At 41.3% G+C, this 25900-nt stretch overlaps 1 long non-coding RNA gene across 2 annotated transcripts; it reads right to left on the bottom strand.

Annotated features, from left to right (window-relative positions):
- Window positions 1-542: 542 nt before the first annotated feature.
- On the bottom strand, window positions 543-23606 carry LOC122140764. Of its 2 annotated transcripts, none has more exons than XR_006157338.1 (3): window positions 23504-23606; window positions 23217-23313; window positions 543-561 (listed from the first exon to the last, which is right to left on the bottom strand). It is a non-coding gene; the product is annotated as an uncharacterized LOC122140764 (long non-coding RNA). The 2 variants fall into 2 exon arrangements; XR_006157337.1 differs by lacking the exon at window positions 543-561 and adding an exon at window positions 926-1051.
- Window positions 23607-25900: the final 2294 nt, after the last annotated feature.

Raw genomic sequence — 25900 nt, 5'->3', positions numbered from 1 at the left:
TCTATGCAAAAAGTTATTCTATTCCATCTAAAGGGAGGAATAATACCCTTTTTGTATACATTTTCGCACTCCGCCTACCCACAGTTGAAAGTCTCTAGCCCCATACCCACATATAGTAGAACTAACCCATGCAATATTCTTTATATCCTTTTACAGAAACACCATTTGAAGTGACAAAAAAAGTGCTGTTTGTGGACAAATAGTATTATTTATGTTGTTTCACATATGATGAACCACCTCAAAATACAATGGGCTTTTTTGTGTGTGTGTGTTTTTCAGAACAGTCTTGAAAACGAGGATAAGAGTCAACTGCAAAACTAGCAACACTGCTTTAAATTATTAAATATATCTGGTTCTAATCACACAATCTAAATAGAATCCCACAATCTATCAGCTTCATATCATTTCATTTAATGTCCATTCTGCATGGTCTTCTTTGTATGATTGGGAGATCTTACCTGTCTATAACATCTGTAATATTTTCATATTCATCCAGCTCCCCTTCTGTTGTTTTTGACGCATTATCAGCGCGGTATCCGCTGCCCGAAGCTTGTACACGACCTTCGAACGTCAACCAACAAACGAATTATCGTTCATCCACTGCCACAGTACTGTAATAATCACATGTGTATTTACTGTACTTTCACTGAGATGCATCATGTACTGTACTTTTCCGTGTCAATAAACAGTTGTTAGGCGGAGCTTACACGCTTCAAAATAAAATAATAATATATAAAAGTAAAGCTAACACGCGTATTAAGCCTCACCTCACCCAGATTTATCGCGTCCTGTCCTCTCCACGGCGACGGTGGTCATACTACTAACTTGTAGTATGATTCTATAAATACATTTGATAATCACCCGCCGACGCGAGTTGATTCCGCGTGTTCATCTGTGTTTACAGACAGCGGAGAACTCAAACATCCCATCGGCCAGCGCTCCACCGGTTGAGGAGGATGTGGTCATCACTGTCCCACTCCATCCCCCCGCTGTTGACGCAGAGGTGTCAAATTCAGCAGCTCTGAGTGGAGCACACAGCTCAGACTGACAGCTGAAGGGACAAATAGTGCGTCAAAAAAGAGATCCGATCGATATATCAGAAGAAAGCCGCTTAGGCGCATCTTATGATGATGGAGAGCGCTTCTTGGTCAAAAAGTGCGTCTTTTCTGTATATGCGCGTCTGGACTAAACGCTTTATATTCTCACCAATGGAAGCACGCAGTGAAGCACGCTAAACATAACAATGGTCTTGTTTGAAAGACGAGATTCTAATCTAAAAGATTATATCGAAGAGTATAATAGGTATGGTGTGGCTGTTTGCCCGGCTGGAATGAAGCGGTGCTAAGATGGATAAATAATAATTTGCGCAATGAGGTGAGCAAATTTTACATCGCCGATTCTGTTGAAGATCATTCGAATCTGTGATTGTCACACAATAAAATGATCTACATCTTCAGATTCCTGAGAATGAGAGCTTTCTTGTGATATAGACTTGACCTGTTTTGGATGTGAAAAATATTTTTAAATACACATTTCTTCGGATTGAAAAAATCTTCCTAATCGTTAGACGGAAATTTGTGTGGGGGGGATTTATTTCTTAGCTTAATTTTATCTACTTATGAATCATAAAACCCCAATTATATGGTATTCTTTGTAAGAAGACACTCTAAACTTTCAAATGAACCCATATATGGGCTGATACCCAAATAAGGAAGGCTTTGCAAATGAAAAACGAACATTTTGTATGCTATTTTTGGACCCCAGTACCGGGTCCGCAGAGTTTAACTTAAACCATTTAAGTAGCTATATAGCTTTTAGACTTAGATTTGTTACCTGAATTCAAGCAGACTGAGTGAACATAAACCTATAATTGACTAAACACAATTAAAAATACAAGTGACTCCAATGTACAGGAGTTTACAGTACTCATAGTTTATTGGTTTTAAAACTTAAGGCCATCGGTTCGAAATCAGTTTGAGATTCACTTGATGATTTTCACAGCGTTAAGAAAGGAAGTGGAAACACTTTGTGGGTTTAGTGTCTGCACTGAAAGGAAATCTGCAGTTTGATCAATGCTTTTACAGACGAAAGACAATGGAGAAGATCATGCTCTTTTGTGTTTTTTCATACAGGATTATTCAGATCAGCTCCAGCGGTAAAGTATATTCTACTTTATCGACTATTTCACATTATTGATCTTTTTATCCTTAGATATAATTAATGTTTTTAATCATTCCAAAGGATCAGTGTATGATGTTTTCCAGCTGTTTCAGAACTAATGTGACTCTGTTAAGATTCCGGCTGATGAAAACTCACTATGAACTGCAGCATAAACGACCAATTCCCCACACAAATTTGAAAATGGCCCTGGTATCACCAGAATCCTGAAAATTTGGACGACTAACACTGCTGGCTGTCCTGCCAAGATCTGGTGTCATTTCCTATATATTAAATACCCTGACAACAGTCGCATGAGAGTTCATGGAGATAGGAGAACATCTCACTAAATATTATTGGACTAACAGAGTCAGATTCAGGTCTTTTATTTTCTGTGGAAAAGGACATACATTTAATTCAATCTTGTACTTCGACAAAAACCCATCAGACTAATGATGGAGGGTTAGTACAAGCTTTTCAGTTTCTCTCAAATCTTCATATTGTTTTTAATGTTGCAGAATATTTGACTGTGTTCGCAATTATTTTCATTCATCTATGTTACAAATTAATTTCCATAAAGTTTTTTTTTTTTTTGTTTACTGCAAGCCATAGAAGAATCAATTTTTGTTTCCACAAAGAACCTTCTAGTGATCAGTTCATAAAGAAGGCAGTTGTTTTCTATAGTGTGAAGACATTTTAATCATCTATAGAACTGTTTCCATGATAAAGAATCTTTTGTGGTAGCGATGGAAAGATTCTGTGGAAGTGCTTCTTTTTATGCAGTGTTTGTGGCAGATATGAATGATTCTTCAGTCATGTGTGTTATTCAGGAGTTTTGCTGTTATAATAATATTGAATCTCTTTGTGTTTGAGTAAGTGATCATATATTATAAATATTTTCAGACAAGCTGACAGGACAGAGAAGACAAAGTTCAGTCCGTCACAGATCTGCCAGAGATCACAGGTGAGAGCAGAAATCATTCTTACGTCGTATTTTATTTTATTTTCAGGAAATTATTTAGTTTATTTTTTACATTATTTTTATTTCAGGAGTCAAGTGCATTAGTGTATTTGTTATAGGTTATGCAAATTTTAATAATCTAAAGATCATTTGTCCAATGGAAATATTACATGGATTTTGCTTCATGAATCCATCAAAGTGAAGTTAAAAACTTTTTTTTTTAAATAAAGTGTAACTGTTCATATTTACTGAGCAACATAACTACTTGTCACATTATTATAGAATGTGCATCTCACAGATGTAATTTCAGGCGGGTTTTTATTACAGTTCAGACCCAGCACGACCGATCGATAGATCAGTGTCTGAAACGATCTGTTGTTTCTTTATTCTGTAGTTTGATTGGTTTCTCTTATGTCTGTAGCCTCTACAGTCGAGGGGTGTGATGACGGAGCGTGTGATGATGTGTTCAGTGTGGTGCGGTCTGGCTGTGTGTTTTGTGTTTTTTCTGGCTACAGTTGTTGCAGGAGGAATCATTCACTGTTGTTACGGTGGGCAGAAAGGAGTGGGCCACAGCTAAACCGTGCTGGTTGAACTGATTAAAAAAAAATAACCTACATGTCACAAAATTTTGTGACTTTATTTTTCACTCTATCACAAATTATCAGCATTGCGCTGTATGTTATCACTGATGGTGGCTACAGATCTCATTTAGACTTCTGTTATGTGGTAAAGTTCTCGAAGGAGCAACCACCGATAAAGTGCCCCCCTTTATGCTATCTATGAAAAAGTACATAATTTGCTTTGAGCATCCTCAACAGTAGGTTCACATGCATGCAAGATCAATAAACATGCACTTTCATTGCACTCTTGTGTGCATGGTTCTCAAACAACAATTCATTCATCTTTCCAAACCCCTCCTTTGAGTGTTTTTATTTTATGAGAGGGGGGGTTCTACTCTGCTCTGAAGTGGACAGATATGTCCCTGGAGCATAACACACAGTCTTTAAGTTGCACAGATATATTTGTAGCAATAGCCAACCAATACATGTATGGGGCCAAAAATGATTGATTATGCAAATGTGGTAACTTGTGACGTGTGAACAAATGACTCATTTCAAATGATTCAGAGTCGACTTCTTTTCTTGATGCACTTCATGACACACTTTTAGCCTGGTATAACTTGTGCAGACTGTTTACATTCAAATACAGCAGCTACATTACATGTCTGAATAAAAGGTAATTTTTCAAAAATCCATAATGGGGGCACTTTAGTATGTACATTTCGAGCTGAGTTCAAGGAGAAAATATACATGCCACTGGACACATAAAGCGTTGCTCAAATAAAATGTCTTCAATGTTAAATGTGTGTTTGTTTGAAGTTTCGGATCAATAAGAGCGAAAACTAAGAAAGCAACGCGTTGTGCTTTTGCTGACTGAAAAACCTGATTAGTAGCAGTTTGTTTGGTCAGAAAAACAAGAAATGGTTCAAATCAATTCACAATAACTTCTGCATTCCAAAAATTGTGTCATGCAACGCTCTCAAACAAGAAGATCCAATTGCAGCTTTTACTGAAGAGTCCAAAAACAGCAATCCACATCAGGGCAAAAGCAGAAAAACATACAAAATGTAACCCGCAGAAACAGACAACAGAAAACAATACTGATGCAGTCAAAGGCTACGGAACATGGTGTATATAGAGGAACTAATAAGACTAATGACACACAGCTGGAAACAATGAGAACTAATAGAAAAGAGCAAAGGGTGATGGGAAATGAAGTCCAAATAAACAAACGATGACCCAGTGAAGGAGTGCCCTCTGGTGGCTGTTATGTGCACTCCAGCTGATGGCTGTGACAAATTAAACAATGTATTATGGCTGTCACGATTAGACTGAAATGAGCAAATGAATGAAGTATTCATGCACACTGCATCAAATTGCTTTTTACATGCTGTTTTTTTTTGCAGCATTGAGTCTTACAACCAATCACACATTTCTTCTGTTGAACTTAGGATATGCTGGGCCAATCAAGTGGCCTAGATGATCAGCACTTAAAGGCTGTCACTCGTGTTGCGTGTGCACGCTTTGTGAATTCCCTCATCTTAAAAAACTGAGTCTTTTAGCTGCTGATCTACTGCTGATCTTCTTTGCTGATCTTCTACTGTAAACATCTTTGTGTTGAATCACCCAACTAATAAATTCTGACAGTTCTGGAGTGTTCGTCTCATATTCATCTTTTTAATCATAGTTACGTGATTTCTTGACTCCACAGCAAACCGAACAAATTCTTTATTCTTTACTGTTTTACAATTACTTCATGGAGGGCACTGTATTCACAGGCTCGTCATATTTGAAAAAACTTGAAGGTCTTTTACTCTTTATGTTCTTCACAGCAATTCGCTGTCCTGATGCTGTGTCTTTTCTGTTTTATGGCAGTGCACATGTCCTCGTTAATGTGACAAGTCTATGTCTTCTAAAAGACTTTCCTGTCTAAAGCCCTATTCAGACGGGAATGTTTTCTCAGGGGGACAGAAGTGATTTTCACCATTTACAGGGAGTAGTCGGTGATTTAATTGCAGTCCAATCCTGGATGTCGGTATGTTTTTCTTTCACCACCCCCGTAAAAATCCCAGGCCGAATTACCTACTGTTTTTTGATAAACACCGAGGTCGTGTTGTGATTTAATTGCTGTCCGAATTCACATCTCTGAGTTTACAAGAAGAAATCGATTCAAAATTCAGTGCTTAAACCCTTTTTGAGCACTCCCGAACACCCGTAAAGGTAACGCTAACTGTTGTACTTTGGTGTAATTTGCATAGCTACATATTTATTTCTGGAAATGCTGGAAAGTAGTTTAAAAGAATAATACTTAATAACTGCTCCACCACACCGACTGGGATGCTTGTAGGAGTCTTCACAGACATGTTCAACCCGTCCCCTCACCCCAAGCAACTGTGCCAACATGCTTTTAAGTCCACATCCATTGTGCCAGTGCCGAAACACTCCTCTCCCCGATGTGTCTGAATGACTACTACCTCATAGCACTCACACCTATTGTTATGAAGTGCTTTGAGCGACTGGTCCTAGCACACCTCAAGAACTGCCTCCCACCCACACTAGACCCACACCAATTTGCCTACCATAGCAATAGGAGCACAGAGGATGCAGTATGCACAGTGCTGCACTCGGTACTCACACACTTGGACAATAACAACACATATGTACGGATGTTGTTTGTTGACTTCAGCTCAGCATTTTAATAATTGTCATTCCCTCCAAGCTGACCACTAAACTTGGAGACCTGGACATTAACACCCCCCTCTGCAACTGGACCATTGAAATCCCAACCAACACACACCAGCATAATAACACAGCCCAAAACTCCACAACCACCATCACACTCAACACTCGGGCGCATTCACAGGGCTGTGTGCTGAGCCCATTCCTCTACTCCCTCTACACCCACCATTGCAAGCCTGTGCATGGATCCAACTCCATCATTAAGTTTGCAGATGACACCATGGCGCATTGGCATCATCAGAGATAATCTATGCTGTACTCCCTACAGGGGAGGAGGTTCAGCACCTGGCTATATGGTGCACTGACAACAGCCTGCTCCTTAACACCAGTAAGACAAAGGAGCTCATTGTGGACTACAGGAAGAAGAAAGGAAGTACTCATGACCCCATCCACATTACCGGGATGGTTGTTTGAACATAATCTCCAGCTTCAAGTTCCTGGGAACCACCATCACGGAGGACCTGTCCTGGACCACAAACAGCCTCCAGCCTGGTCAGAAGGCTCACCACAGCCTCTTCTTCCTCAGAACACTGAAGAAGAACCAGCTGTCTTCGGGTCATCCTGAGTGAACTTCTACCGGTGTAGCGATCGAGAGCATCCTGACCAGTTGTATCACAGTCTGGTATGGGGAACTGCTCAGTTGCTGACCACAAGGCACTGCAGAGGGTGGTAAAACCACCCAACGCATCACAGGGACACACCACTTCCTGTTATTGAGGACATCCATAGAAAACGCTGTCTATGTTGAGCTCGCAGCATTCTTAAGGACTCCTCTCACCCTGACCATAGACTGTTTAACCTCCTGCCCCACGGAGGCGCCTCAGGCCTCGGACAAGGACTCAGCAGACTCCAGGAACAGCTTTTTCCTACAGCTGTCTCCCTACTGAACTCTGCCCCTCCCACACCCCACCCCCCCACCACCACCACAACAAACACACACACTCCTCACCCCTCCTCATCACTACATATGGTTTACAAACAAACAAACAACAAACAAAACAAAAACAGTTCACTTGTTATTACTTGCACTACTGCCTGTTCATCCAGAATACTGAATGATCCATTTGCACACTGGGATATTTTTCTATGCACTTTATACTATCTTTTTACTATCCATTGCACTAGTGTAACTGATGTTCATATGTTCATAGTTTCTGCTTTTAGCTTTTACTGCTAGTATTTAAAAATCTGTAAATTATGTCCATATCATAGTACACCTATCTGTATATCATGCTGCTAGTATTTAAAAATCTGTAAATTATGTCCATAGTACTGCTTTACCCTGTATATTTATTGTACATTTGTAACATATTGTAGACAATGTATATTCTGTACTGCTTTATTGCACTTCTGGTTAGATGCTAACTGTATTTCGATTTGCCTTGTACCTTACATATTGCAATGACAGCCAAGGAAGTTGAATCTAACCTAATCTTAATCTAATATTTAAATCAGATTTAATTTCTAAATATGAATTAAAAATCAGGATGATGAGTACCACAGTTATAAGTAATGCATGTGACAATATAGCATATATAAGCAATGCATGGGACAATAATAATAATAATAATAATAATAACAATAATAACAATGATACAAAAGTCTGATGTCAATAGATCTTGGCGTGTAAATGCTGATTAATAGACTCTATCATTTGTTCTATATGAGGAGTTTCATTTGACCTTTTAAAACAATGTTACTAAAGGAAAAAGGCTACATACTGTTTTAAAGCATTAATTCCATTATTATCAGCTTAATTATACTGCTTTTAATGTACTCAATACTTTTTTTATTTTCAAATATGGCCAATTAGAGCATCTAAAATAATATTGGAACTGTGTAGCTGAGACTAATTTGTAGTATATTATGAGAGAGTCAAATTGTGATTTCAAAATTGTGAGATTGAACCTTTAATAGTTACAGCCCTAATCTTTTTTCCCCCATTATGAAATTACATAAAAATACATTTTTCAAACATCATATGAGGACAGGAGAAGGTTTCATTAATATTCACAAGAAAAGCAATTTGCCTGTCTCATGAGCCCCTATATTTGAACAATTAACAGAAATGATAAAGGCTCACACACTCAGCTGTAGGAAATATGTTTCCTTGTTTCAGTATGTTTTTCACATCATACAGATGTGTTGAAGATTTAAGGGTTTTCATGTAAAGAAAAAAAACATACTTTTTATGGTATTTAAATGAACTCTGTCAATCAGAACAGAAGTGGGTCTGAACCAGTCTGGATCTGTTAATATTGTCGTGGATTGAGTCTCTTTCTGATTGTGAAGTTGCTGCTGATCTGAGCTGTGATCCTGAACTGAGAGACTGGAGTGTGTCATTGTTCTCTACAGGTTGAGTGATTGTGGCATCACAGATGAAGGTTGTGTTGCTCTGGCTTCAGCTCTGAGATCGAACCCCTCACACCTGAGAGAACTGGATCTGACTGGAAATAAATCCAAGAGACTCAGGGAGTGAGTCCTGCTCTCTGATCTGAAGGATGATCCACATTATAAAACTGGAGACACTTGGAGTGAGTAGTGATGATTAAACATGTTTGGATTTTTTAAATTAAAAGATAATACAGTTTCTTCTTCTTAGGTTAATTTCTTGGTAATTGTGATTCACATGTTTAAAAAAGAGTTTAGGATTCAGTTTATAGTTAAGTATCTTTGTTATTACTTTTTTATTTCAAAATAATACAGTATTTCACTAGTGAAAAATATACTTATATTTGAAATACATTTGAAATAAAAATCTTCTGTTTGTGTTCCTACTAAAAGAAACAAAGTCAGTTCACTGTAAATCTTGGATGCCCTATGGTAAGTAGTGATAAATATAAAATTTTCATTTTGGGTGGATCTATCCCTTTAACATGGCTTGGGGCACTATGCATCGCTAAAGTTTTCCTTTCACCAGAATTCAAGGGGACTAAATGTTAAGTTTACATACGGAATAATCGTATTATGAGTTTACCTTACAGAACCCAGAGTGTCTGCATCAGTAGTAGGAAAGTGGATAAAACGAGCATCTTTCCCATCTGAAGACTTTGTGTTGCATTTCAGGGCAAAACAAATAACAACAAAAAACATCAATGAACAACAATATAAAATGCAGGAAACTAATTAATTGTATTACAAATTATACTAAGACTGGAAAAATACTGTAAATTGATAAACTGTTTGGGGTGATGGCGTTATATGTCTTCGACAGCACCTGTAGTCCCATTTAGCAACTTCTGTTAGCAAACCGTCTTTTTAAAGAATTGTAACAGTTTAAAATAAATCACGAGAGTGGGGTGTAAGGCTGATTTATACTTCTTTCGGCGTCAAACTACACTGTAGCCTACGCATAGACGCACATCCTAAACCGTAGCCTATACCGTAGCCTTACGTGCACCTCTCAAAAATCTTACAGCATCAATTCTATGCTGACCTCAGTATGTACTTGAGTTTTGTGTGTGTTTATGTGCACGTTTAATGTATTTTTAATGTTTTCACAGTGTGTTTCTGTTTACGATATTAGGGATTATTTTCTTAGGGCTACTACTACAGCTACTAATGTTAATATAAAGAAGAATAATTATTCTAACTATTTGACTTCCTAAAACAAGCGTGAAAGTATATTGTCTGCAACACATTTCTTCTCGCCTCTTCATCTTTCAACCATTTTTCTCCTCTGCTAAGAAGAAACACTTTTTTGTCCTTAAGATCTCTTTTAAGGGTTAAGAATGTGAATACCTTTCATCTTTGGCTAGGATCTTCCCTTTAATTTTAAGGGAACGGCCTCTTTCTAAGAATTTTCTTAGAATTTTGTTACTAGGAGCAACTCTTGCCACTAAGAAATTTCATTAATACAGACCCAGATCATGTCAGAAAATCTGTTTTGTATGGTAACAGAACCAACTACCTAGTTAAAAAAAACAAATATTCTTAAATGTAGGCTAGCATTTATTTTAATGCTAAGTATAGTACAAATTAGTGATGGGGAAGCACTGAATCAGATTGAACCAATTGCTTCAAAAATTAATTTTGAGGTTTGGAAGCACTTGAAACAGCACGTGGCTGGAGACACCTGTTGATGAAAACGTTGTAAAAGCATCAAGAACAAAGTGTTTTATTTAAGTATAATCAAACCCCCCTAACATTAATGAACTAAAATTAATTATTTAATTAATTGATTATGTAATTATTGCAATTAATTGAGTGTTTTCTTTAGAGCTGTCTATATAAAAACCAGCAGGCAAGAGAGTTTTATCAGCCAGGAGAAGGAGGTGTATTTAATTCTATCCTAAGCTAATTTTGTTATTTTTTTAAGGTGGATGATGAATTTTTTGTTGAAAGTACTGGAATGTTTTTACACATTTTTAACTATATAACCATCTGTGTTAAAGGGAAGTTATCTTTTTTTTAACCTAACCCACCACACCTGGCCCTGAATTCACTTATTTTTATAGTAAAATTTTTGTGGGATTTTCATGTCACATGATATAGTAAATATTGTTACTCGTCAGATTATGAACTATACTTCGTATGAAAACACAATTTTAGCGAATATTTTAGTCTTTTTCCATTAAACTGACGGGTTATGATCGAGCGCAAAACTTTGGGCTGGCTAATAACCCCACACCGCACGGCTTGAGCAGCAAATAGTTTTCCTGAGTACCCAAAACTGTATTGAGAGTCTTTTATCAGCCAAGAATTGACCTGTTAGAATCCTGGAGTATGGTCTGCGAAGACGGGCCGAAATGCCATGAGAGCAGAAGCAGGAGTATGGAAGTGATGACTAAAAAAGGAGGCAGAGTTTTATTGAATAATCTAGTTATAGTTCTTTATATGCGTAATATTTTCTATGCTCAGTACTTCCTTCTTATGTTAGCATTTCATGAAAACAATAAATCCTGCAACCACACATAAGATTACACAACAATGGAGAAATCAAATTAAAAAATAACACAATAAAAATGACAAATCAATATAATAAATCATTAAAATGCTAATATATATATCAGCGGAAAAAAAAAAAAAAAGTCCATAAAGATAGGGCCCGGTGTCCTGTAGAAGTTTTATCAATCTGCATATAAACACATATGTTTATGGGCAGCTGTGATCAATATGTAGTAAATGACATGAAACGTCTTGGTTACGTATGTAACTCTCGTTCCCTGTGGGAAGGGACGGAGACGTTACGAATGGGACTCGCCGAGAGCCCAATCACCTTCGAGTGGTACAAACGGCCAATGGACACAAAGTAACCTTGGGCCGCGGGATTGCATCGCGGCTCCGCCCCCGCAAGCGGGTATATGGAGCAACGCGAGCACTCGCATCGTCTTCGTGAGAGCCGAGCCAGTGACCCGGGCCATTCCGCGGACAGCGTGTGGCAAGGGGACGTAACGTCTCCGTTCCCTCCTTCAGGAACGTGGTTACATACGTAACCAAGCGTTCCCTTCAGTCGGTCACGTTCCGCTTCGAATGGGTCCCTTACAAAACGCCACATGTGTTTTCCCCCCCAAACCGAGAACATCCAGCGACCCTTGTGAGGGATAGCACCCTGTCGCTGAGCCAGCACGAGTGAGGGCCTATAAGCTCACACAGCAATACACTGGGTAGCATAATTCCAGCTGGACGTATGCTCGCAGGCCGCACTGCCCGTCGGGAGTAGCTACCTACCGAAGGCAGGGATCTCCAAGGGCGGTGGACTACATAAGAAACGCTGAGGTTAGGCCCACCCGGCCGCAGGGTGGACAGTTTTCAAACGACATAGCTGGCAAGGGGCTTGCCAGTGAAAGACCCATGCTGCAGAGAGACTGTACTTTGGAGAATACACAGCGTGGGTTACCAGAAAAGGGGCAATCACAACACAGGAGACGCACAACCTGTTCCCACACACGGACTGACCACAGGGCATGTACGCAATTGTTGGACTCCCCACAGTGCTGGATGAACCCCAGGTTCTGACTGAGGACTCAACCCTGAGCGGGCAACTCAGAGCCACGCATCCAGGCTCAGTTAGGAGTGGAACAATAGGCCGCAGCACACAGCGGAAAGTGACACCGAGCAGGTCCTTACTGGCCCGAAGGTGCGAGTACCCGGGAGGACCGGGTCTCTACACGGAGATATAAATCTCGCGAATGTGGTAGGTGTGCCCAGCCCGCAGCTCTACAGATGTTGATAGCGAGGCGCCATGCGCCCGCGCCCAGAGGAAGCTCCGCTCCTGTTGAGTGAGCTCTAAACCCTAGGGGGCATGGCAGGTCTTGAGCCTGAAGCCAGGCAATGGCCTCCACTATCCAGTGGGCTAACCTCTGCTTGGAGACAGCCTTCCCTCTCTGCTGGCCTCCCTCCTCTAACAGACACAAAGCAGCCGGTTCGAGGTCCCATAGCACCGAAGTTCTGTCCACGAGGTGCGATGCGACGCATTGACAGAGCAGCTTCAAGGCTGGGTCTGCCTCCCTCCAGGGGTGCAGCGCTGCAAGTTCACCACCCGATCCCCAAAGGAGGGTGGGAACTTCAACATACCCAGGCCGGGGTCTCAGGATAACGTGAGAGTTGGGCCGCCCCAATCTCCAGGCACGCTTCTGTCAACTGAAAAAATGCCTGCAGGTTCCCTGACCCCTCTTCTTCACCGAAGCTAAAGCCAGGAGCTAAAGCCAAAGATAAAAACTTAGCCTACTGAGGCAGTCTGCAGGGGATTTCTCTGCAGTGCTGCTGATAGAACCACCGTGAGGTCCCAAGAGGGACTTACTGAGGCGCAGGGTTAAGCCTCCCTGTTCTCCTCAGAACCTGATGACTCAGATCGCGCCTCCTAAGAGAGAGACTTGCCTCTAGCACAGGGTCATGTAGGAGCCAAATGGCGCCAGATAGCCTTTGAGGGTGAGCGTGAGACAGCCTTCGCCCAACCTCCTGGAAAAGGAAAGCAACAGACATTTCAGTGGCCCCAATGCAGCACCACCAAGTGACCTAAGAGTCCCACCTCAAAGCATAGAAGCAGTCTGGGACATGGCTTCTAGCTGAAGTGATGGTAGCGCTACCACCTGGCGGGGGGTAAGGTACCTCAAAACACTTCCGCGGATCTCGTCCAGAACCCACCCATGTGAGGTCCACAGATCGGGATCGTGTGGTGAGAGGGGTGCGCCCGGCCTCTGAGAAAGAAGGTCCTTCCTCAGAGGAATTGGCCAGGGAGTGCTGTCAGCGAGGGAGTACAAGCTCGGGGAACCAGGTCCGGGCCGGGCCAAAAGGCGCGAACCATGAGGACCTGCTCCTCGTCTCCTCCCTGATCTTGCACAACGCTTCTGTGCAAGAAGGCTCACTGGGGGGAAAGATACTTAAGCGCGAGAGGCCCAGCGGCCAGCCAGTGCCAGGGATGCCCCGTACCAGGGTGCCCTCGGTCAGGGGAGTAAAACAACTGGCAGTGGGAATTTTCTGAGAGGCAAACAGGTCTACCTGGCGCTGCCTCCCGGTCATCCCAAATCAGCTGAACCGGACTGGGGGTGAGTCTCCATTCCCGGGCGACTGCCGTCGCGGAGAGCCGGGTCGGGCTGCAACGATTGAGCCTGCCCGGGATGTGAATGGCACGGGGCTTAATTCAGATGCTGACTCCACAAGAGGAGATGGCGAAGAAGGCGATGATGCGCAAGGGAGCGTGAGACCACCCTGACGGTTGATGTACGCCACGGTCGCGAGTGTTGTCCGTGACGACCAGAACATGCTTGTCCTTCAGCAGGGCCCTGGAAGCCGTGCAGAGCAAGACGCACTGCTAGCAACTCGGCGGCAATTGACATGCCACTGAAGTCGGGTCCTGTCCAGGAGCCCGAGCGTAGCATGCCCGCGTAACATGGCACCCCAGCCCGTGGCAGAGGCATTCCGTTGACACAAACATGTCTGGACACCGGGTTGTAGGGGCACCAGAGAAACAAGGGGTCCAACCACGGGTGAAGTTTCAGCGGCAGGCCGGAGTGATGGTCTTCGGAGCGCGCCCCCGCTGTTACGCCCATCTGACTCGGTCAGAAGCCAGTGCTGAAGCCAACTTCATATGGAGTAACCCGAGCGGACTGCTACCATGACGCCAAGGCGTCCCCAGAGCCTCTGAAACAGTTTCAGTGTGGAACCGCTTCTGCCCTCAATCATCCTGTGCACCAGCAGTGACTGCGCATTGCTCGTAAGCTGGCGCCTTTAACATGGCGACCGAAGCCCATTTCATACCGAGAAAAAGATCCCGGCATAGGGGAGAGCTTGCTCTTTCCCAGTTGACCTGAAGACCCAGTCGGGCAAGGTGTCTGAGCACCAGATCCCTGTGCTCGCACCACCGGCTCTAGAGTGAGCTAGGATCAGCCAGTCACCGAGGTAGTTATGATACGGGACACCTTGTTCCCCTGAGAGGAGCCATTAGCTCCCCTCAGCGACCTCGTAGAAGACGCTGGGAGACAGGGCCAACCAATGGGAGAACCTTTGTACTGATAGGCATTCGCTCCCTCAAAGCAAACCCAAGAAACGGTTCGTGTCGAGGAAGAATGGAGACATGAAAGTATCGGCCCTTCAGGTCGATCGCTGCAAACCAATCCATCGGATCTAATGCATTCTAAATGCGCTTTGGGCATAGCATCTTGAACGGAGTCTGTGCAGAGCTCTCGTTCAAAGCACGAAGTCCAGGATTGGTCAGAACTCCACCTGTCTCTTTGGGTACTATGAAGTAAGGGCTGTAGTGCCGGCACTCTATGTCGGCTGGAGGGATCCGGCTCTATCGCCTCTTTGCTTAAAGTAGGCCGCGACTCACAAGGCGATGATTAGGGGCGCATCTTTGCCACCCACCGTCATGGACACCCCCAAACTTGGGGACGCCATGAACCGAATCGCTGTGAACGCAGCCTGAGCAACTGGATTACAGCGGAGGCCTGGGGAGCTCTATCAGGCCCCAGAAACCGAACCAGCGGGTCAAGGGGACTACAGGCGCATTCCACGGCAGCGCAGGAGCAGACAGCCCCAGCATGGGGAGGCATAGCGCCCCTTAGCGGGGCTGAGTGCGGCACCGTCGACTCCGGGGCAGCAAAGAGGGCATGAGAAGGCTTAAGCTGCTCTCGAACCGCTTTGCATGGAAACTGGCAAGGGGAGAGGAGAACGAGCGCGCAGGAAGCACGCCGCCAACCGTCGCTCGCAGGGCCTCCTGGGGGATCCGAGGTAGAGGAAACAGCCTCTTTAGTGGTAGCAGCTTAAAATTACCGTCGCAGGGCCAGTGGCGAACAAAAATGAAATGAGAACAAAGCGATTCTCCCCGGCCCGGGAAGGAGGGTCCTGCTACCATTCCCGACGAGCTGACGCCTCCAACCCCGGTCGCCCGCCTCAGAACGCCGCCATTCGGCGCTGGCAGGCTTAGGGGCAGAGAGGGCGCCAGCCCTTCTGGCGGCCAGCCCCTCGCCAGCGGCCGGGGTGAAGGCTGCCGTGGCCGAGCCGGAGTGGAGGAGGCCACAGGGGGCACCCTCGGCGACGAGCAGGCTGCGGCGGCAGCCGCAGCTGGGTGAAAGCAGCAGTGGGTCAGCCGGGCAGGGATGTGTCTGATAGCCCCAGACTGCTTCTGGGCTGCAGAGCCAGGTTGGGCGCTCTCTCTACCGGTCAAGAGGCCATCCTTGGGAGACCGGGAGCTGAGGAGCTGAGCCCCATCAGACTCCCTCATATCTGCCAGGTTCAGCCATAGGTGGCGCCTCCTGACCACCAAAGTGGACATCACCTGACCCAAGGAGCGCCGCGAGGACCTTCGTCACCGGAGAGTTTAGGTCGGGTAGCAGCCCTGCAAAAACCCCTGGGTCAGCACTGCCCCCGCAGCTGCCGAGCAGCTTGGCCTGATAGACCTGAAGTGAGGCCATGGCATGCAAGGCAGAGGCGCCTGGCCCGCAGCCTGTAAGCCTTTGGCCACAAGAGTGGATGAGAACTACAGGCCTTGGAGGGCAGCTTGGGACCACCACGCCAAGCGGAGGCTTGTGGACACAGTTGCATCGCGAATGAACGCCTCCACCGGGGAATCCCAGCACACTTTGGTCAGCCCACCATCGAGGGCAGTGAAGTGAGGAAGTACCAGAACGGGTTTCGGCAGTTAAAGGTGCCTTCCATGAACTGGTTACTCTGGTGCACTTCCGGAAGAAAGGGTCCACGCGGGGGTGCTGGCGATCCGCAACGACCCCGCACGCCCCCAGTGATACATGTCAGCTCAAGGCGTCGGGAGCGGCTCGGGCAGGGGCGTTGAGGGATTCCACTCAGAAGTTCCATTGATTGTCTCTTCCGTCTCCGCTGGGGAAAGCACGGCCGTCAGCTCGGGATCGGACTCGGACAACAGGTCTGGCACTCACTGAGGGAGGCAACGCAGCTGAAACTTCCATCTCCCAGGACTCATAGCCCGCCTTGTGAATTTTAGCGGCAGAGCGGGGACAGTTACGGTCCGCTTCTTCGACGAGACCGAATGAGATGTCAGGAAAGCCTGAGGAGGGTCCAGCACAATCATCCGGAAACTAAAACCGGCTGCGGCTTAGTGAGGGGGGGTGGGCCGAGGAGGTTGGCTCGTCGAGGGAGCCCCACACCGTAACCCTCAGATGTACCCTGGCCACCACGCCGAAGTAGCCCTCGTCTGAGAAGAGCTAGAGCGAGGTGTGGCAGGGGGGACTCTATACCTTTAAGGTAATCGAGGTCTCGATTCACGCTATGAATAGGGTCCATGTCACCGCGAAATGAGAGCAATGAGCCATCCCCGCGAGCGCCCCGTCTCAGCGTGCTGAAAGCCCAGAACACGTGGACACAGCGATGCGTGACCGAGTTCAAGAGGAAGCGATGTATGACAGTACCCAGAAATACGCAGGCGAAATGACATCTTTAAAAAGATGCAAATGCGGCCGATCCTTTCTTTGTGAAAGAAATCTTGCTCTTTCCAGAGGTGTTGAAAGCACTCCGGGAACGCCGGGGCTGTCGCAGGGAACCCCAAGGCGAACCGCTGAATCGGCGCCGTCACACCAACACCAGCTCTTGTAACCACTCCGGTGATGGTAATAGCCCGATGTGCTTTCGGCTCAGGCGAAAGCTTGAATGCGAGTTTTCGCGTTGCTCCTTATATACCGCTGCTGAGGCCAGGCCTACGCTGATACAATCCCGCACCAGACAAGGTACTTTGTGTACCGATGGCTCGTTTGTACCACTTTCGAGGTGGTGGGCTCTTTCGGGCGAGATCCCATTACGTGGCGTCGACGTGACCGACTGAAGAACTAAAGTTTCACTTCAAATAAAGAGGCATCTTTACTGTTGTGCCGGTAGGTTGGCGACCAGTGACTTTTCAGTAGGCCTTGTGTTAGAGATTCATTCCAAAAACTCAGGACAAGTCTTCATTCATGATTTTTTACACAGTAGACTATTTAAATCATTCAATATCTGTAATAGACTGAACATGGACTTCTTTATAGATAGACTCATTTATAACATTAAATAGAATATTTTGTCAGAACCCTCAAGGAAACTATATGACTTACATGGCTATTTGGATTTGGTTGTCTAATGTTTTTGTTTTAGAATGGTGCAGTTATCGTGATCTCTATTGTGTATACAGTCTCTCTATCTCTAAAAAAGAGCTAATTCTTAGACTAAAGAGAAAGTTTTGAGTTCTGAAATTTAGAATTTTATAGTACAGTGACCTCTTAAATGTCCAAAGGTCAAAGGGGAATTTTGGATTCTTAGTTTATAACCCTTTTAAAAAATTTTTGAAAAGTGTGATCAAATAAGCAGCAAAGAAAACCAAGAAATCAAGTTTTTGCATTTCTCTGTCAGAAAACCTGATTGATAGCAATGCTAAACCTGTTCAAGTTTATTATCTGAAATAAAAACACATCTGGTGTCCCTGAAGCACAAAAGCAGTCTTAAGCAGCACAGATACATTTTGTAGCAATAGACAACAATACATTGTATGGGTCCACAATTATACATTTCTCTCTCTTTTTATGCCAAAAATCATTAGGATATTAAGTAAAGATCATGTTTCATGAAGATATTTTGTAAAATTCCTACCGTAAATATATCAAAACTTAATTTTTGATTAGTAATATGCATTGCTAAGAACTACTTTTAAGGAACAACTTTTTTAAGATGATTTTCTCAATATTTAGATTTTTTGCTCCCTCAGATTCCAGATTTTTCAAATAGTTTGTATCTCAGACAAATATTGTCCCCTCCTCACAAACCACACATCAATGGAGAGATCATTTATTCAGCTTTGAGATGATGTATAAATCTACATTTCTGAAAATTGACCCTTATGACTGGTTTTGTGCTCCAGGGTCATATTTGTTACGGCATCTCCGGCATCAAAAATGAATAAATGACATGTGAAACTTCAAATAAAGATTGTATCTAAAACAAAACAAAAAAAAAAAACTTACAAACAAAAACAAAACAAAAAAACATCTTGCATCTATATTGCACTGTTAGCACCATAGGCCAATTAAAAATGTCCAGTCTTTACAGATTATGATGTAAAATATATAACACTGTAGTATTTGGGATAAATAATAATGCATTATAATGTTGGATTCTTCTGAAGATTTTCTTATTTTAAATGACGCTTTCTCATCCAGTGTGTGTAAGTTCTGCAAGATTCTAAGTAACTGGAAACAGATTTACTCTTATAAACAACAAGTAACATGCAAAATCTATTTTTATATGGAAATGTATATTTTCCCTGCTCTTCATTCTAAATGTAAAATTGTTGTGTTTTTTTTCGAGGCACATATTACATAAAAAAGATCAAAATTTTCACAAAATTTGATTTCTCTTTTTGATGATTTTTATATTTTACAATAGTGATTTTTTATAAATTCATATTATAGCAAAAAGTGGAAATGAATGACTACGCCAATAAGTGCTCCTCTTGCTGCCATCTACTGGTTAAAGTGATAAAAATGTCTTTTGTTCACCACAAGATATATTTCAGTTTAAAGCGGATAATTTTACAGCTTTAAAGTGCTGGAAATAGTTGTGTGAAATGCTTGAAAGTCATTGAAAAATGCTTGAATTTCTCTCTCAAAAGCCTGAAACTATTAATATCAATTCAAGTTAATTATTTGGCTAATAGCCGCTTAACAATACTGAAAAATAGTGTGTCAATAGCAAAGACATTAGTGATGATTTATTTCTCAGTGGATCTGCATTAATGTGTCACCAGATCAACACTGGTTCCCCAACTAAAACCCAGTTCGCTAAGCAGTTCATTTATGTTTTCTACCTTTTTCAAATAAAGCGCGGTTTCAGCCTAAATATGTTGCAGGCTCATTAATTGGTAATAAATAGTTGATAATAAATGATACTGAAGATAATAAATAATCAAAATGTATTGAGTTGTTTTGCAGCTGCGGATGCTTATTTTTCTCGCGAGACTTGGAAGCAGTGGTTTGCTTGAGCTGCGCCAGTTATTGGACTGTTTTTTGTCATTTGCTATTTAACGCTTTGGGTCGTGGCACCAGAAATGGCAAAGATTATGAGTTGACAAAGTGCATCAGTAAACGCCACAAAATTAAGTCTCGGGCTGCAGACTTTTTCTTGCAAAATGCATGCGTCTATAAAATCATAAAAGAGAGCAGGTTTGGAGTCTCGGTGATATGATATTTTGCCATATCACTTCAACTCTTTATTTCTATATTATGTATAATTATGACATTGCACATCAAACAGCAGTTTAATAAACCATAGCTAAATAAATAAAGCACTTCAAATTATACCGCTTCAGGAAGGAAACACGCTGGTTTAGTGTCTGCACTGAAAGGAATCTGCAGTTTGACTATATGACGAAAAGACAATGAGAAGATCATGCTCTTTTGTGTTTTTTCATAGCGGATTATCTAGATCAGCTCCAGCGTAAATATTTTCTACTTTACAATTTCTACATTATTGAGCTTATATAATTACATATAATCACTGTTTTAATCATTCCAAAGGACTGTAGTAGTATGATAAGCCTAGATGCTTCAGAACATAATGTATTCTGTTAAGATTTCAGCTGAACGAAAACCATCACTGAACTGCAGCATATAATACCACCCACCTACAGATATGAAATAGCCTGGTATCACCAGAACTCTGAATCTAACGACTAACACTGATATTTGCTATAAGCAGGATAAAAGAGCTTAAACACATTGCATGAAAACACTACAGAACATTTATAGTAGATGAATGGAGAAACACATTCTCGCCAATTATTACTGGACTAATGGAGTCAGATTCAGGTCTTTTTTATTTCTGTGGAACAAGATCAGCGACTTCAGAAATGCACACTTGAGAAAACCCATCAGGACTATACAGCTTGAGGGTTAGTACTGCCGACTTCTCAATTTCTTCCCTGTAAATTTTCATCATGACTCAGTAAACTACTTCACTAAAAACATGTTTTTTTTTTTTTTGTTTTTTTTTTTTACTGCAATGCCATATAGTAAACTATTTTTTATGTTTCCAAAGAACTTCTGAAAGATCAGTTCTTAAAAAACATTGTTTTCTATAGTGTGAAGAACACTTAATCATCTATAGAACCGCTTTTCCATTATAAAAAACCTTTTGTGTTGTTTCTTTTCTTTAATGCAGTGTTTGTGCTCCAGATATGAATGTGATTCCTGAAATCATGTGTGTTGCTGCATTCTGATGTTGTGAGATCACAGGGAGACAGGCAAAATCATTCTGTTTGTGTCTCATTTATTTCAGGAACTCTTCAAGTGCAATTAAGTTTATAAGTTATACATGCACCTGGGAGGCCTATGTAATAACCTCAAGAACCTTTGTCCATTGGATAGCTCTGGTGTGATAGTAAGTTTCTTCTTCACAGAACATCAAATCCAATTAAAAAACTGTTTGTTTAAGAGTGTATACTGTTTTATGTTACTGAGCAATGTAACAAGCTTGTCACATTATTACAGAAAGTGCTTCACAATTCTGTTTGTTTAATGAATGTTGGTTTCTGAATGTTTTCTTCTGTCTGTCTGTAGCACGGCTGCACTGATGGAAGCGTGTGCGCGATGGATCGGTGGTGTTGAGGTTTGGCTGTGTTTGTGTGTTTTTCTGGCTATAATCATTGCAGGAAGAAACATTTACTGTCACTGTGTGGTGGCTCACCAGTGTGATTCAGATGTGGTTCTGTTGGCCAGATCTCATAGACATCTGTTGTGGCAAAGCTCTAGAGGAGCATTTTAAATGTACATATAAGCTGAGCTGAGAAAAGAAAATGTCATCTGTTTTTATGGCAAACTTGTTTTAAATAAAATGTCTTCAGTGTTAAATGTGTCGTCAAATAATCAGGCAGTAAAACTAAGAAATCATGTCACAGTCATATTTTTGATGTACGAATTATAGAAATTCTTTCTAAATGTGATGTAGACCTACAGTAAAAAAATACTGTCTGTGACTATAAATAAACCACAAACAGGCCGTCAATGAATAAGTGTGTGTGCTGTCTTTCTTTTGGGGAAACCACTTTATTATCTGTGTGACTAATTTGCAATCCTGAAACAAATTAATTCTATTAATGATCAACTCAACTTACACTGCCCAAAATGCTATATAAAAATATTATAAATCACTGCCTTTAACTTCATTTTGCATTATTGACACACTGTTTTTTTCTAATTAATGCTTGTTCAGTTGCTTTGACACAATCTTTTTTGTTTAAAGACGCTATATAACAATAAAGGTGAACTTGACTTGACAAAAATAGAGTATAATAATAAAATTACAGTTTTGAGTAATTAATGAGAGAAATTTCATTTGTTGAATCTATCCCTTTCTTTTTTTCAACATTTCCTTGTTTGTACATTCCTGTACTTATTAAAGTCTGATGAGATTGGTTATTAAATGTTATATTTTTGACTATATAGCCCACTGATTAATGCTTAAAAACATTTTTACAAATGTCATATTTCACTAAATACATAAGAATATCCTCCTGTTCTGTCATCATTGCTTTGTACCAATGTTGATTTTTGCTTAGTTTTATGTAACTTTATTATTTTGAGTTTAAAACCTCTTAAGCACAGGGCTATTTTGGGGATTTCCGCCTGGCATTTTTCCTACCCAAATTCAAAAGCTTCCCATACCCACATGCAGAGGTGTACATACAAAAGTTTGGTATCATTTTACAGGAAATCCTTTGAAATTACATAAAACCCTGTTGAAATTGATAAAAATGGTTTTATTATGTTGTCTGTGTTATAATAAATGGGGAAAAAAAGGCGCTTTTTGATTTTTTTTTTATAAACTGAAGTTTGAAATTGTATAGCTCAGGTTCTGAGAGGTCCAGCAGCCTGCAAACAATTGTATTTGTTTCCAGCACATGTCAGCTAATAGAGGAAAAAAGGAAATTTGTTTCTATCATAATCTATGCAAAAGTTATTTATTCCATCTAAAGGGAGGGATAATACCCTTTTTGTATACATTTTCCGCCTACCCACATTTGAAGTCTACCCATACCCACATATAGTAGAATAAATGCAATATCTTTATATCATTTTACAGAAAACCCTTTTGAGTGACAAAAAAAAGCTGCTGTTTGTGACAAATATATTATTTATGTGGTTTCACATATGATGAACCACCTCAATACAATGTGCTTTTTTTGTGTGTGTGTTTTCAGAACAGTCTTTGAAAGAGGATAAGTCACACTGCAAACTAGCAACTGCTTTTAAATTATTAAATATATATCTGGTCTATCACAATCTAAAATAGAATCCACAATCTCCAGCTTCATATCATTTCATTTATGTCCATTCTGCATTGGTGTAATGATTGGGAGATCTTACCTGTCTTAATCATCTGTAATATTTCATATTCCAGCCTCCCTTCTGTTGTTTTGACGCATTATCAGCGCTTATCCGCTGCCCGAAGCTTGTACACGACCTTCGGAACGTCAACAAACGAATATATGTTCATCCACACAGTACTGTAATAATCCATGTGTATTTACTGTACTTTCACTGAGATGTATCATGTACTGTACTTTTCTCTCAATAAACAGTTGCTAGCGGAGCTTACACGCTTCAAAATAAATAATAATATATAAAAGTAACTAACACGCGTATAGCCTCACCAGATGCGCGTCCTGTCCTCTCCACGGCGACGGTGGTCATCCATAACTTGTAGTATGATTATTATACATTTGATAATCACCGCGACGCAAGATATTCCGCGTGTGATCTGTGTTTACAGACAGCGGAGAACTCAATACCCCATCGGCCAGCGCTCCCCCGGTTGAGGAGGATGTTGTCATCACTGTCCACTCCATCCCCCCGCTGTTGACGCAGAGGTGTCAAATTCAGCAGCTCTGAGTGGAGCACACAGCTCAGACTGACAGCTGTAAGGGACAAATAGTGCGTCAAAAAAGAGATCCGATCGATATATATCAGAAGAAAAGCCGCTTAGGCGCATCTTCTGATATGGAGAGCGCTTCTTGGTCAAAAAGTGCGTCTTTCTGTATATGCGCGCGTCTGGACTAAACGCTTTATATCTCACCAATGGAAGCACGCAGAAACGTAAAAATGGTCTTGTTTTGAAAGAAGAGATTCTAATCTAAAAGACTATATCGAGTATATAGGTATGTGTGGCTGTTTGCGGCTGACTGAAGCGGTGCTAAGATGGATAAATAATAATTTGCAATGAGGTGAGAAATTTTACATCGCGATTCTGTTGAAGATCATTCGATCTGTGATTGTCACACAATACAATGATCCACATCGTCAGATTCCTGAGAATGAGAGCTTTCTTGTGATATATGACTTGACTGTTTTGTGAAAAATATTTTAAATACACATTCTTATGAAAAATTATTCCTAATCGTTAGACTGAAATTTGTGTGGGGGGGAATATATTTCTTAGCTTAATTTTACTACTTTACGAATCATAAAACCACAATTAATGGTATTCTTTGTAAAGAAAACACTCTAAACTTTCAAATGAACCCATATATGGGCTGATACCATATAAGGAAGGCTTTGCAAATGAAACACGAACATTTTGCATGCTATTTTTTGGACCCGGTACCGGGTCCGCAGAGTTTAACTTTCAAACCATTTAAGTAGCTATATAGCTTTTAGACTTAGATTTGTTACCTGAATTCAAACAGACTGAGTGAAATAAACCTAATAATTGACTAAACAACAATTAAAAAATACAAGTGACTCCATGTACAGGAGTTTACAGTACTCATATTTATTGGTTTTTAAAACTTAAGGCCATCAGTTCGAACAGTTTGAGATCGCTTGATGATTTTCACAGCGTTAAGAAAGGAAGTGGAAACACATTGTGGTTTAGTGTCTGCACTGAAAGGAAATCTGCAGTTTGATCAATGCTTTTACAGACGAAAGACAATGGAGAGATCATGCTCTTTTGTGTTTTTTTTTCATACAGGATTATTCAGATCAGCTCCAGCGGTAAATATATTCTACTTTACGATTTCACATTATTGATCTTTTTATCCTTAGATATAATTAATGTTTTAATCATTCCAAAGGATCAGTGTATGATGTTTTCCAGATGTTTCAGAACATAATGTGACTCTGTTAAGATTCCGGCTGAATGAAAACATCACTATGAACTGCAGCATAAACGACCAATTCCCCTACAGATTTGAAATGGCCTGGTATCACCAGAATCCTGAATTTGGACGACTAACACTGCTGCTGCCTGCCAAGATCTGGTCATTCCTATATATTAAATACCCTGACAGTCGCATGAGAGTTCATGGAGATAGGAAGAACATCTCACTAAATATTATTGGACTAACAGAGTCAGATTCAGGTCTTTATTTCTGTGGAAAAGGACATACATTTAATTCAATCTTGTACTTCGACAAACCCATCAGACTAATGATGGAGGGTTAGTACAGCTGTTCAGTTTCTCTCAAATCTTCATATTGTTTTTAATGTTGAGAATAATTTGACTGTTTCTCAATTTATTTCATTCATCTATGTTACAAATTAATTTCCATAAAGTTTTTTTTTTTTACTGCAATGCCATAGAAGAACAATTTTTGTGTTCCACAAAGAACCTTCTAGTGATCAGTTCATAAAGAAGCATTGTTTTCTATAGTGTGAAGAACATTTTACTCATCTATAGAACTGTTTTCCATTATAAAGAATCTTTTGTGCGATGGAAAGATTCTGTGGAAGTGCTTCTTTTTATGCAGTGTTTGTGCAGATTTGAATGATTCTTCAGTCATGTGTGTTATTGAGGAGTTTGCTGTTATAATAATATTGAATCTCTTTGTGTTTTGAGTAAGTGATCATATATTATACAATATTTTCAGACAAGCTGACAGACGAGAGAGAAGACAAAGTTCAGTCCCGTCACAGATCTGCCAGAGGATGATGAGATCACAGGTGAGAGCAGAGATCATTCTTACTCGTATTTTATTTAATTTCAGGAAATTTATTTATTTTATTTTTTACATTATTTTTATTTCAGGAGTCAAGTTGCATTAGTGTATTTG

The sequence above is a fragment of the Cyprinus carpio genome, chromosome B19, assembly GCF_018340385.1.
Source record: "Cyprinus carpio isolate SPL01 chromosome B19, ASM1834038v1, whole genome shotgun sequence".
NCBI classification, from domain to species: domain Eukaryota; kingdom Metazoa; phylum Chordata; class Actinopteri; order Cypriniformes; family Cyprinidae; genus Cyprinus; species Cyprinus carpio.
This window is presented reverse-complemented; position numbering and strand designations above follow the sequence as displayed.